Source organism: Panthera uncia, chromosome F2, assembly GCF_023721935.1.
Source record: "Panthera uncia isolate 11264 chromosome F2, Puncia_PCG_1.0, whole genome shotgun sequence".
In the NCBI taxonomy this organism is placed as follows: Eukaryota; Metazoa; Chordata; class Mammalia; order Carnivora; family Felidae; genus Panthera; species Panthera uncia.
The window spans coordinates 43,255,616-43,270,530 of record NC_064812.1 but is presented as its reverse complement, the minus strand read 5'-3'; the positions used below and the strand labels follow the sequence as shown (position 1 = coordinate 43,270,530).

General features: G+C 36.5%; 1 protein-coding gene across 5 annotated transcripts in view; it reads right to left on the bottom strand.

The window, feature by feature from the left end:
* The window catches only part of TRIQK (triple QxxK/R motif containing), a 291,286-nt gene that overhangs the window by 117,881 nt on the left and 158,490 nt on the right, over positions 1-14,915 (bottom strand). The gene's annotated exons all lie outside the window — the stretch shown is intronic.

Genomic DNA, 14,915 nt, shown 5'->3' with positions numbered 1-14,915 from the left:
ACCGTTAAGAAATACTGGAGCAGATTCAAACTAAGTTCTTCATGACTTTAAAACCTGTACTTTCATTTTTTAAAATTCTTTTAATGTTTACCCAATTTGTGTGTGTGTGTGAAAGAGAGAGAGAGAGAGAGAGAGAGAGAGAGCGCGCACGCACAAGTGGGGGAGGGGCAGAGAGAGAGAAGGAGATACAGCATCCGAAGCAGGCTCCAGGCTCTGAGCCATCAGCACAGAGCCCGACGCTGGGGCTCGAACTTGCAAACTGTAAAATCATGACCTGAACCAAAGTTAGATGCTTAACCAACTGAGCCACCCAGGTGCCCCAAAGCCTGTGTTTTTAAATGCCAGAGTACACCAACCAACATTTGCTTACATTTGTATGTAACTAATGTTGCCTAAAAGGGTGTGAGACCAGATGTCCTAGATAACACAGAGAATTTGTCCGCTGTGTTAGTGCAGTTCTTCCCGTAGCCCTGGAGCTATACGGCTGAATGGCACTAAGCAATATAAATACTGAAATTACCTAGATGTAAACATAACCTGTCACTAGGCTCTAGCTTCAAGTGATTTCTAGTTGTATTTTACCTTAAACTTTGCTCATAAAGACCCTATTACCCAAATGTCAGACTGATTATGCACTTATTTCTTCTCTCTATAAAAACTCTGCTTGAAGAACAGTAAATGTGTTTCAAATGGTTTTAACCCATAAGGACAGTAGGACAAGTGGAGAAGCAACAGAAAAGGATGCTTTGAAGATGGAGTAGGGAAAGATAATGACTTCCTTAAAATTATAAAACATGGAAACTGGTATACAGAATTATATTTGGAATAAAAATCAAAGGAATCACACAGAACATAGAACAAAAAGACAAAAATATGAAAAATATAAAAGAAATGGTAATAAAAAATTTTCTAAAATCTATACATACTTCTAGAAAGAGAACGGAGAAAATAAAGGGGTGTATATTTGTCACATGTAAAATACAAAAGACTATTTGAAAAGTGAAACACACAAACCCCTGGATTTAAAGTGCTCAGTGAATGCCCAATGAAGTCAGTGGAAAAAAGCACACTGTCCCAAAGCACATGATCTTGAAAGTCCAGAATGCTGGAGACTGAAAGGAAAGCTCCCAGAGAAAAGAAAGTTCTTTAAGAGGAACGGGAACTAAAATGGCATCGGATCCTCAACAGCAACAAACACGGATTGTAGAAGACAATGCAGTCATGTCTTCAACATTCTAAGGGAAAAATTACCTGTAACACCAAATTTTATATACAAATCACTCAAGGGTGAAGGTAAAATAAAGATATTTGCAAGTGTACAAAGTATATTCTATTAGGTATTCTATTAGTTGAGACAACAGCACTTGCTAAAGTAAGAGAATATTAATATGTATGTTTTGTATTTATATATGCATATACCTATGCATTACATATTCAAATATAATTGCATATTATTTCTTGTTTTCCTAACAGGTAATAGTAGGTATCAGCACTACTAAACAGGACTCTTGTCTCTGTGGTCATTCAGGAAATTCAGGCTAAGGAAGCCCAAACACCTTCCTACGTCACCACGATTTCTCCCTCTCATTACACACAGCTGGGGAAGGACTTAGAGGGCCATCCATGTGAAGTCTTTATAAGCCTGAAGGTGGCACATATTATTTCTTATAGTCTACTGGTCATCATTTAATGTTTCATGGAAACTATAGTCTCATCAGGTGCCTAGAAAGAGTTTCAATGCTTTTTTTTATTTACTTATTTTTTAGAAAACTAAAAATTGCCATCGCTGTGAACCCTGTCTACAAATGGTAGCTTTGTGGTGACCAATTCTCAGGGAATATTTGTTCTCCACTCAGAGAGATTCCGAAACAGGCAACTTTCCTTCTTCCTCCTCAGGTGCCGAGAAGAGGCAGCTGTATTCTAGTTCACCCTTGCCTTGAGAGTGTAACTCCTGTGGGCGCTGCTGTCCGCTGAGCTGTCCTATTACACTGCACGCTCTAGTGAGGCTGGACTCTGTCCTGCCCATCCCCACGCTGCCCCCATGAAGCTGTGAAAACTGGATTTTTCTGGCAGCACTTTCAGGATTTGGGCTCTGCTTTCCACCTCATGTTCCCACTTTTATTGACCTTTTAGTTGGTTTCTGAGAATTCTTTAATTTCTAGCCAGATCATTGCTGTGCATTCAGTACTGGGAGAGTCATTTTCAGCAGAAGTCATTCAGGGTCTCTAATGTCCCATTCTTATGAAAATGTAGTGGGTATGGTTCGGCTCTTTATTTCACTGTTTCAATACTCTTTGGTTATCTAGCTATGTGTACAGGTATTAATAACTGAAGACTTCATAACTGGTTATTTGTTTACTACATCCAGTTTCATGAACCTAACTGGAAATGGAGTTTCCAACACTTGCCAAAAGTCATTGCCAAAAGAGAAAATATGAACATGATTACGCCAGTCTATAATTCGTATTTCCAAGCCAACCAGGTGAGATTCCTTTAAAATGCAATTATAAAGCAAAAATTAACTTTTTCAAAAATAATTTCTTTCCAACCCCAAACACCCTTCTCACATAGCCTGCCTCAAGGTTCCACTTGGAGTGGGCAATCGGCCACATGAACTGGATCTCTGGCTGCAATTCATTAGACATATCCCATAGCTAAGCCACTGACATCATATTTCCTGGAAATTTGAAACTGGGAAAGAGGGACCCTAATAAGGTCAAAGTTAAGCACTGAAACTGTGAACTTACGTAGGGCAAGGAGCGACTTTTATAAATTTATTTTCTTTATGTCCACAGAAGACACAAGAAAGCATCATAGATAAGAGACCATTTGGTCACAGAAAGAGGTCCAGCTTCTGCTGACATGTAAGGTTCCTTCCGAGGCCCGGGTACACTTGCTTCACTTTTGTGGTTAAGATGGTTAGCTCTCAAGCCAGACTTAAAATACTGTTGCAACCGGCAACACGATATTGCCAAACTACTTGGGCTAACTTTACTCCAGTTTTCTTCATGTGTAAAATGAGGGTGATAATAATACCCACCTCATAGGATTACCGTGAGTGTGGCAGATTGGTGTTTGTTTGCTTATTTACAGGTAGTTGTTGCCTTCCCTGTAAGAAGATTGTACATCCCCCTTTCCCAAGGACAAGTGACTGACAGTCCATCCCTGCATCATGACAGTCAGATTGCGTGACCTGCTTCAAGAAGGGGAATATGAGCAACAACAACAAATAGCACAACTGAGCAGAAGCTTTAAGGATCACTGCATAGTTCAATTATTGCTTCTTATACCTCTGCCCCAAAACCCAGATCCTCAGATCAAGAAAACATTTCGGACAGTGCCATAAACAGTGCTGACCCTTAACTGAGATGTAACATAAGAAAGAAAAAAAAAATCTTTGTTGTGGTAAGAATTTAGGAATTGTTTGATACCATAGAATTCTCTAGCAAAAGCTAACCATACGTCAGTTGGTACATAATTGCTATCGTGGCTAATAGCACAGGGAGGTGATTACAGTCAAATAGCTAAAAAGCAGAGAGTCTTTTTGAGACACTTGCACTGCCAAAGAACTGCTTGCCTCAACTTTTTTGAGTGGGAATGTCCATGCCTCACTGCTCTACCTTGGCTTTGTGCATGGAAGACAACTTTTCTTTTTGGTTCATATGATTCTGAAGGAAGAGGAGCACCCTTGGGTCTAGAAACAGGAGAAAAACATCAGAAAGCAGAGAAGCAACTATTCTGTTGAAGAGAAAGAACTGAGGATGATTATATTACTGTTTTCAAATAATTTCTGCTCTTCTTCTAGGAGAATGATACATCCCTATTTGTTGACATTTGATTTCCAGGGCCACCTATGGGAATAATTCATTTACCCATTCTACTGACTTTTAGGTTTGGCCAAGGAACTTGCTTTGTTCAATGTACCATGGCCAAGTGGAAGCTTTAGGAGACACTTCATTGTTTGGCTATTTCTGTTTTCCTCTGCCTTCAAACAAAAATAAGGGCTACTACTTCTGTTGGATCCCTACGTGAAAAACCTACAGCCAACATATAATGGAGTGAGAAGTCAATCTTTGATATCTAAGCTACTGAGATCTGGAATTGTTTGTTATCACAGCATAACCTAGCAAAGACTGGCTAATACAGAAATTAATTAGAGGAGTGTTTCAAATAGTTCCTGGCAAATAGCAAGCGCTAAGTAAGTGTTTGCTATAATAATACCTCTTTATAACCCCAATACCATTCCAATAAAAGTCTCTTTTTTCTTAAGCTACTTGTGTTCTTTGAAAATCAACACTCTCTATATATGATCAAAACATTCTATTAAAAAATACAACCAATTAGCTCGTAACTGTTTAGAAGTTACTCTGTGATCCAAATGTCATAAATCATTGACAATGTAATTACAATCGTGTCATCATACTAGACAACACAATGTGTGGCCTTTCAAACCAGGGCTATTATTTCTATGGGATAATTTCCAATAAGAAGATAGTTATCTGAAATGAAATTTCCTAATTTAATAAGTAATAACATAAAATCCTCATAAATTGTGGAATCATATCTTTGCTCTTTGGTTCTTTCCAATTTTAAAGGGAATGGAATGAATGAAACATCAATGAAGAACATTATAATTTGTGGGCAAGCTGACAGAAAGCTCAATTTGAAGTCATAGAAACTTCATTAAAACCACCTATTTGACCATCATTGTAGATAAAAGTAGTCTCATTATAGTTACAAAGATCTGTCAAATTTTCCCAACAAAACAATACTTACAAATAAAATGTTCCAATCTTTGAATTTCAAGATTGTTGAGACATAGAAGTTGGATTCTTTTTACCCCTATAATTTCTCAAGTCACACTTACACCGTTACACTGACCCAAATTTGCCATTGTTAAATTCTCAAAATATAAAATCTTACATGAGTTAAATTCACTTTCCTTAAGAAATTTGGGAATTACATATTGTGTTTTATTGGATATGCCAATTAACTGAACTGCACACTATCTACAAATTATCATTTAAAAAATGCAGCGTAAGTCTTAATCCCAATACTACCTGTAATAAATTTTATTATGAAGTCTCTGTTTCTTTTCTTGATGCAAGGATATCATCACTATTAATTACAATAATACAATTATGTGCACATAAGGTGTGCAGAAAATTCGTATGAAACTGTAGCACAAAAACTCTATCACATACGATAGATATTGCTCTTTAAGGAAACAAACCACTGCCATCACCAATCCATCTTTGAGTTTCTTAAGCATCTAACACATGCAAGCTATTGCCTGGGTGTTGTGGGAGAAAAAAACCAAAAGACATCATCTTTGCTTTTAGTAAGTTTATTATCTGGTACAGGTGACAGAGTGAAGAACTCGCAGGACCACACAATTTCATACTCTTCTATTCAATCCACAGGAGTTGCCAATCCTCTTGACAGAGTTGTCTCTACTCCTCCTTACCCACTCACTTCCAACCCACCGTTGAGTGGCTTCCACCTCCATTACTCCTTTGAAGCTGTTCTCATCAGACCACTCCGTTGCTGAATCCAGTAGATACTTCCCGATTCTTACTCTTAGCAGGGGTTGCTTGCTCTCCTTGGAATGCTCTGGGAACCCTAGGTCTCATGTCCTTCATCGTCTCTTCCTTTCTGTCAATGGTGACTCTGTGTCCTCAGCTTCTGAACTTCTCATCCCCTGACATTCTATAATTTTTTGGTGCTACATAGCCTAATTTATGTCTTATCTCATCCACCCTGGGTTTACATTTCCACTTCTATACTTATGAGTCCCAAACAAGCATTTCCAGTCCAAATGTCTTTCTGAATTACAGACACAGACCTCTACTTGGATGTCCCACAGACATCTCAAACTAAACATGTCAGAGTCAAGGCCAAACCCTTTAACTGGCTTATTCTTGCTTCTAACTCTAATTCCCTAATACATCATGCTTTCTCTCATCCCCAGCCTTTTGCTAATGCCAGTATTCCACCCTTTCCTGACCCATTTTGTCTGACCTTAACTGCCTGTCAAACTTTAATTCCTCCTCAAGCCTTAACTTGTACTCCAAAGTATGAATTTGGGATCCTCATAGGTACTTCTATTACATGTATCATAATGCCCTGTACCCCTCATTAGACTGCGGGTCTTGGGATGACACGTCCATGTTGTTCTGCATTGTCTCCAGGGTCTGGCACAGTGGTTGCTCTAAAGGAGCCATTCTACCATGTGTAGTATACTAGAGCGGCTAAGGGCTAAGACTCCAAAGCAGACAGCCTGGCTTTAAGTCCTGTTTCTGCCGTATAATACCTATGTAACTTTACACAAGCTATTAAATATCTTGTTACCCAGGCCATGGGTATAATAGTTTGTTTCACGGAATTATTGTGAGAATTAAATTAGTTTACAAAGTGTGCAAAAATAAGTGCCTAACATATAAGAAGTGCTAAATAAATATCAGTTACTATTTTCAGGTGAAAATGTATTGTGTTCTTGTTGTCCCTATCCATCAACAAGTTTACCACAAGAAGCTTCAATGTAATGCTGAGCATTGGCCTACGAAGACAGTGCAGTCTACCTGGAATGTACCATTAACTACAGCTGCCACTTTACAACGCACACAGTGTAGGGAGGAGTCAGTTTTACAGCCTCTGTCTATGCCTTGTCTGCTTAGACCTTCTATTTCCTCCAAGAAAAGACTTGATTGGTTAGAGCCCACAACTGACTGGACCACATTTGCTCTAATGGGGCTCTCAACAATTGCATAAGACTAGATGGGAAAAATGGGACATTCTTTTTAGATTTGCAGCATCTACTCTCTTAAACTGCCTTCTTCCAGCTGTCAGAAGGGAAGAAGGAGATCTCGCTTAGACTTTGAATATAAACCATACATTCCAATGTGGCCTTGGACCAGAATTCTCCTTTTGGGAATCAGGTGCTTGCACAGCAATTAAAGCCCTCTGATTCACATTCTGCACCTGTTTCTGCATTCGTTACACAGAATGACTTGGGAAACTGACAGGGCAAGATTCTAGCATTCCCATGGCCTTGACTGAGCACCATCATAAAATAGAAAAGTGGCCATTTATATTCCTTACGCATGCCAACGTCCACCAGGGGTGCCAGACTAGGGATGGTAGATTACCTGCGGCTGGGTCCTGTCCTAGATATAGAGAATACAAAGGGGGGTAGGACAGCCCTGCTCTCCAACAGTGTGGGCAATCTACTAAGGGGGGCAGATATGTGTAATACACTACAGCAAGTGTTTTAATAGAGATATGTGCATACATAGGTAGGTATGAGGGAGTTGTCAGCTCCCTTCAGTTGGAAAAAGCTTCAAAGGAGGAAGCATTCAGGAGTTTTTGAGATTTACAAAAGGGGGCAAATGCTCTCAAAGGAAGCAAGTGCAAAGCCACAGAAAGGTTAAAGAGCAGGATAGATGTGAAGAAATAGAAGTAATTCCATCTGTCTTTAGGGTAGAAGCAGTGAGGGCACTGGCTCTCAGTGACACCAGGCAAGAGCCACATAGATCATGGAGGACTGCATCTGGTTGGGCTTTATCCTATCATGGATGAAGATGCCAGCAGAGAATTAGAAGTAGCTCTGTCTTGGTTTTAGTATAATCCTACAGAGGGAAGGTGGTCTGAGGACGGAAGTGCACTCTTCCCAGCATGAAATTTGTTTCCAGGGTATGAACTGAACATTGAAAGCATACAGCTGCAATTCCTTTAGAGGGAAGATAAAGATATTAATTCATGTTGCCATAACCACGAGCAATAACTTAAAGACAGAGTACTCTAAACACAATTCTAATTTGATTGCCCCCTAAAAATGAAATGAACCCAACTAGCAAAACAGAGACAATTTCAAACCATTAAAATTAGAAATGAGCTCATGTTTAAGTTCAATTTTATAGTCTTTTTTATGTGGGTTTCAGAAAATCTAGTAGATTCAATAAAATAAAATATCCCAGACACCTGGTACAATTAAAGCAAGTGAACCAAGTGGTAAAAATATCTCTGATTGAGGCTATGTTTGATGTCTAGCCAGAAAGACTATAGATTCTGTGACTCTACAGTCTGAAATAAATATATTGGCTGGGGTGTGGATAGAACAGAAATATATTAATTATTTCTTATGGGTCAGAAAGTCACTACCTTGTTTTATAAGGACTAAGAAGGCCAGGAGGCTTTTCACTGGCTCCTTAAATAGTTCAAACCCATGTATCTTCCTACATTTATCCCATGAAATATCCAGAGGCAAACTAATTTGTTTGAGGAAAGCCCCCAGATGCTTTCCCATTTCCTTTTTATTCACTAGGAGAAACTGATCTTTGCTTGTTGGCCACATCTAAAAGATCATATAAATGGTCTTTTACTTGTTGGCCACATCTAAAAGAGGTTGCTTGCAGTTTTCCACACCAGTTCCTTGTAAATGATTCTTAATTGCAAAATCTTCATTCCCCATCACTTAAAATGTCACCTTTCACTTTCGTACCACAAGAGTGTTAATTCTAGTAAGGGATACCGTTAGCAGATAAGACTGTTTTGCAAAAGTATTTTTAAAAAGATTTTGAAGTTCATTAAGAAACGATTTTTCCTTCCCAAGGAGGACGGGTGACAGGAACAGCAGAACAGCAGTTACTGTAAGGTGTTTATAACTTACAACTTTTACACACTGTGATTCGGCCTCCGATGCGCAGTTTCCATAGCAACTACCATATCATCTGATCCTACAGATATTTTTAAGATGAAGATAAATTTTTTTAAGAATATGGATCAGGATCTCAAGGTAAATTTATTCCCTAAATCCACTGTTCCCAGTGACACCAGCAAGAGGCTATTTTTGACAGAAAATGTGCTAAAGCAAGTATGTCTATGTATATTCTATTTACTGATTTTACAGGTTATTGAACTTAATGTTCAAATTTATTTTGAGTAGTCTTACTTTTTCTTAATAGCTTAATTGAAATATAATTAAAATACAGAAAACTGCAAAATTTAAAGTATAAAATCTGTTACATTTTACATATAGATACATTGTGAAACCATCACATCTAGGTAGTGAACATATCCATCACCCTATAAGTTTCCTAATAGCCTTTGTAATCCCACACTCCTTCCTCTCCCCATTCATTCCCCACCATTCCCAGAGAACCATTGGTCTGCTGTGACCATCAATTAGTTTACATTTTCTAGAAATTTCAGTAAATGAAATCATACAATATGTGCTACTTGTTGTCTGGCTTCTGTTGCTCAGCATAATTATTTTTAGACTCATCCATGTTTTAGTTTTTATCAACAGTTCATTCACTCATTTTTATTGCTGGGTAGTATTCCACTGCACATACAGACCACGATTTCTTTATCCATTCACTAGTTGATGGACATTTGTACTATTTCTAGTTTGGAACTATTACAGAAAAGGTGGTCATAAACATTCATGTGTAGCCTTTGTATGAGCATATGATTTCATTTCTCTTGAGTAATTACTTAGGAATGAAATGTGTGAATCATAAAGTAGGCAATGTTAAGTTTTAAGAAATTGTTGATATTTTTTCCTAAAGAATTTGTTTCATTTTCCATTCCCACTAGTAGTGATGAGTATGCAACTGCTATCCTTGCCAACACTCAGTACAATCAACATTTTTTTTTTTTTATTTTAGCCATTCCAATACCAGGTGCTAGCCATTATTTCCATCTTAATTTGCACTTCCCCAGTAACTAATGAAACTGAACTTATTTCTGTGTGCTTATTTGCCATAAATATATCTTCTTCGATAAATTGTCTGTTCAAACATTTTGCTCATTTAAAAGAACTGGAGTATCTTCCTATCACTGAATTTTGAAAATTCTTGATATAGTATAGACACAAGTCCTTTGTCATATATAAGATTGGTATTTTGTTCCAGTCTGTTTCTTGTCCTTTCATTCTTTTAGTAGTCACTTTCAAAGAGCAGAAATTTTTAATTTTGAGGAAATTCAAACCATCACTTTTTGTTTTATGGATCATCCTTTTGGTGTTGTGTCTGAGAAATCTTTGCTACACTTGAGGTCAAAAATCTGTATTTCCTCCAGTTTTGGGGTGCCTGAGTGGCTCAATTGGTTAAGTATCTGACTCTTGATTTCGGTTCAAGTCATGATCTCACAGTTCGCTCGCGCTTGCTCACTCTCTTTCAAAATAAATGAATAAACTTTAAAATAAATCTCCTATATTTCTTCCAGTTTTATAGTGTTAGGACTTATATTTAGATCTGTGATAAATCTTGAGTTAATTTTTGTGTTTAGTGCTAGAAATCATTCTCCAAATTCTGCTTTAGTAGAATTTCACAAATCTATTTTCATTCAGTTCAAAACACTTCCAGATTTCCCTTTTGAATTCTTCTTTGTATTTTGGAGCCCTGACATTAGGTACATAAATGTTTAGAATTGTTGTTTTCTGGATGAATGTCTTTTCATGACAAAATAACCTTCTTTACCCCTGATAATATTCTTTGCTCTGAAATCTTTATTTGATATTAATACAGCCACTACAGCTTTCTTTTGATTAGTGTTAGTATGGTATATCTTTTTTCAAGCCTTACTTTTAATATGTTTTTGTTTTTAAATTTAAAGTAAGCTTCTTGTAGTAAAGTTAGCATCACACAGGTCGTTCTTGCTTTTGCATCCACTCTAACGGTCTCTGTCTTTTAACTGGACTGAGTTTTGTTTTGTCTGTTTCTGTGTATGTGTTTTACCATTACATTTATCTTACTTTTTTTATTGCTGTATAATCAATTACCAGAAATTTAGCAGGTTGAAACAACACCAATTCATTATCTCCCAGATCTGTAGGTCAGAAGTCCAGGTGGGCTCTAATAGGTTCTCTTCTTAGGCTCACGAGGGCAAAGTCTAGGTGTTGGCCATGTTGGCCTTTTATCTAGAGGCTCTATCAAATAATTTGCTTCCCGCTCACTTAAGTTGTTAGAATTCAATTGATTGTGATTGTAGAACTAAGGTCCCATTTCCTTGCTGGCTGTCAGCCAAGGACTCCTTTCAGCTACCAGAGGCCATCCAGGATCCTTATCATATGACCCTCTCAATCTTCAAGTATCCAATGGTACACTGAATTTTTCTCTCACTTTGAATCTCTGAATTCTCTTGCTCCCAACAGAGAAATCTATCTGCTTTTTTTTTAAAGAGTTCAGTGATTAGGTTATATCTACCTAGATAATCTCCCGTCATCCTATAATTTAATACAACCACTCCCCTCATACCTCATCATATTCAGTCGTGTGGTTTAGGGAAGGAAATCTTTTGAGGCTGTTTTAGGATTTTGTTTACCACAACCATTAATGTGATCATTGATATAATCAGGTTTAAGTCTATGATTCTGTAATTTATTATCTTCTTGTTCTATTTTTTCTTTCTTTTCCTTTTTTTTTTTTTGCTTTCTTCTGGATTTAGTATATTTTTATTTTCCCCTTCTATCTCTTTTATTAAATCTTTAGCTCTAATTCTTGTTTTATTATTTTAATGTTTGTTTGGGGGTTTATAATATACATTTTTGATTTATCAGAGTCTGTCTTCAAGTGACATTATACTAGTTCGTGAATAATATAATAATGTTATGATAATATACTTTCATTTCTTCTCTTCTGGCCATGTTTTGTTGTTGTCCTACATTTTATTTGTACATTTAATAGAAACTCGTACTACCTACTATTTTTTTAAATATTAACTGTCTTTTAATGGTTTTTAAATAATAAAAAAATAACTTGCATATTGACCCACATGGTTCACATTTCCAGGACTTTTCATATTCCATTGTATAGATCCATATTTTCACATGGTATTATTTTCCTTCTGCCTAAGAGATTACCTTTAACATTTCTTACAGTGTGGGTCTGTTGGCAATGAACTCTCCTGGGTTTTATAGGTCTGAAAAACTTCATATTTTGCTTTCATTTTTTGAAGTACATTTTCAGTGGGCATAGAATTCTAATTTGTTTTCCTCCTTTCAGTACTCTAAAGATGCTGCCCCACTCTCTTTTGTTTACATTGTTCTCAAAATAATCAGTTGTCATGCTTATCTCCTTCCCCTTTGTATGTAACGTGTCTTTTTCTCTGGCCACTTTTAAGATTTTCTCTCCATCCATGGTTTTGGGCCAATTGATTATAATGTGCTTTTCTGTAGTTTTCTTCATGTTTCTTATGCTTGGGATTCATTGAGATCTTTAAAACTCTGTGTTTAGTAACACTATATGTTTGCTATATTTCAATAAAAAATAAAAACAAACCCCCCTTGTGTGTTTATAATTTTTATCAAATTTGAAAAAATTGTGGCCATTATTTCTTTGCATGTATTTCCTGCCTACATTCCTTCATGGAATCTAATCACATGTGTTTTACACTGAGGCTGCTTCAGAGCTTTCATTCTTTTCCCTCAATGTGTTTTATTTGGATAGCTTCAATTGCTATGTCTTCAAGTTTACTAATATTTTCTTCTACAATGCTTAATCTGTCATTAATCCCATCCAGTTAATTTTTCTCAGACATTGTAGTTTGATTTTGTGATTTTTTATGATTCATATATATATTTATTCATTTTATATATATATGTGAATATATTTATTCACATATATATATTTCCATGTCTTTACTTAACCTGTTAAATCTTTCCCATGGTTTTCTGAATATGTAGAATACAGTTATAATAACTATTTCAGGATTCTTATTTGCCAATTCTAACATCTGTGTTAGTTCTGGGTTGGTTTTAATTGATTGATTTTTGTCCTCATTCTGGGTTGTTTTTTTTTTTTTTTTTTTTGCTTCTTTGCATTCTATAATTTTTTATTGGATGCCAGACATCGTGAATTTTGCCTTGTTGAAAGCTGAGTATTTTTGTATTTCTATAAATACCTTGAGTTTTATTTCTGGTATGCAGTTAAGTTACTTGGAAACATTTTCATCCTTGCCTTGAAGATTTGCTAGGTGGGATCAGAGCAGTATTTAGTCTAGGGCTCATTATTTCCCACTACTGAAGCATAACCCCTCTGAGTACTCTACACAATGTCCTGTAAATTATTCATTTTTCCAGTCTGGCTAGTGGAAACAGGCATTATTCCCAGCCCTGTGTGGCTTCCTCTACTTTTCCTTCTAACCATTTCATTTGGTTACTCTCCTAGTCCTGGTTAGTTTCTTCACATACATGTGCTGATTAGTACTCTGCTCAATACTAAGGGGAACCCTACGTAGACTTCAATAGTGCCCTTGCTGTGTAGTTCTCTCCTCACTATCTTCTGTATTATAGCCACTTTGGTCCAACGAAAGTCTGTTTCATCTCCTCAACTAAGGGAGTCTATCAGGTTCCATCCAGACTCCCTCTCCCTGTGCCAGAGCTGGGAAACACTCTCAAGACCATAAGCCAGACAATCATAGGGTAACCTTTGTTTGTTTCCTGTCTCTCAGGGTTCACTATCCTTAGAAACCTAATATCCAATATGTTGTAAAAGAAATTTTTTTTCAAAAAAAAAATTGTTTCAGGCAGGAGGGGAATCCAAGTCCCTTATTCCAGCTTGTTTCAAAGTGGTCATATAAATTTACATTTTAAAAGTCTAGTAACATTGGGGCACCTGGGTGGCTCATCAGTTAAGCGTCAGACTTTGGCTCAGGTCATGATCTCACAGTTAGTGAATTCGAGCCCTGCGTTGGGCTCTGTGCTGACAGTTCAGAGCCTGGAGCCTGGTTCAGATTCTGCCCCTCCTCTGCTCTCACTCTGTCTCTCTCTCAAAAATAAATAAACAATAAAAAATTTCTAAAATGTAGTAACATTGACTCTTCAAAGTATGAAAAGCATATGTGATTCTAGAGAGATAGTTCAACTGAAATAACTAAAGAATACTGATATTATAGAAACTGTCTTAGCTATGATGATAGGAATTTGTAACTGAAGTATAACAACATTTATATGTTGTCTTATGTAGAGAGATTAATATCGCTCAGAGTTAAGGTTGTCCTGAAGTTGATATTTACTACAGATGTAAAAATAGTGAATTATAAAATTCTACTCTTCACATTTTCAAGCAAAGCCAGATTGTGCCAAATTACCTGAAAACTGAACCCATCCAGATAGAAAAGGATTTCTATAGTTACCATATAGACCCAAGAACATAAGCCCATTACACTCAGCCACTGATGTTAACCGTAACAGTGATAAAATTCTAGGTTTACCCAGTAGATAAAGAAATTATTTTTTAAAAACCTACCATTTTCCAAATCCTTAGGAAAATAGCATAATTTGTGCACCCTTTCTATGGTTTATGGACATTTGGATTTTTTCCAGGGGTTGGCTATTATAAAAAAATGGTGCAATGAACACTTATGTATATGTTTCCTGGTGTACATGGACACGTAACCCTTTAGGGTACATATTTAGGAGTATAATTCCTGAGTCATGTGGCAAGTGTATTTTAGATATACTAGATTATGCCAAACATGTTTACCAATTTATAATCCATCACCGGTAGTGAATGAAGATCACTTTTGGTTCACATCTATACCTACACTTAATGGTTTTTTTTTTTCCCTCTTAAAAAGATTTTTTTTTCTTTTTAAGAAGCCAGAGAAAATTATAAAGGTTATATTCATTATTAATTCTTTCTTCCATACATTTTCTCATTACATATAGTTTTTTCTTACTTTTGGGGTGCTTTAGATTCAAATATAAAGACAATATAACCCTGATTTTCACTAGAGGACTCACAGACTAAGGGATACAGAATTAGTGTAAAATATAAAAGACTCGGGTTTGTGATAAATAGAAGGTCAAAATAGGATCAATCTGTTTGTAATCATACCATAGAACTATAAACAATTACCAAAAAGATTCAGTTGACTGATGAGGAATCTTTAGTTATAATTAGGTAAAACAC